Here is a 375-nt window from a genome sequence, read left to right as displayed (position 1 = left end):
CACCAATGAATTACATAAGTATCTCTATCTTTATTTTATGTTTTATTCATCTTTTAATTATCAATCCTCCATAACCATTTGAATCCGCCTGACTGAGATTTACAAATTGACCATAGCTTGCTTCATACCAACAATCTCTGTGGGATCGTCCCTTACTCGCGTAAGGTTTATTACTTGGACGACCCAGTACACTTGCTGGTTAGTAGTGCGAAGTTGTGATAAAGAGTTGAGATTGCAATTGAGCGTACCATGTTGATGGCGCCATTGATGATCACAATTTCTTGCACCAAGTTTTTGGCGCCGTTGCCGGGGATTGTTCGAGTATGGACAACTGACGGTTCATCTTGTTGCTTAGATTAGGTATTTTTCTTCAAT

The sequence above is a fragment of the Arachis duranensis genome, chromosome 7, assembly GCF_000817695.3.
Source record: "Arachis duranensis cultivar V14167 chromosome 7, aradu.V14167.gnm2.J7QH, whole genome shotgun sequence".
NCBI lineage: Eukaryota > Viridiplantae > Streptophyta > Magnoliopsida > Fabales > Fabaceae > Arachis > Arachis duranensis.
Note: the sequence above shows the minus strand (reverse complement) of the source record.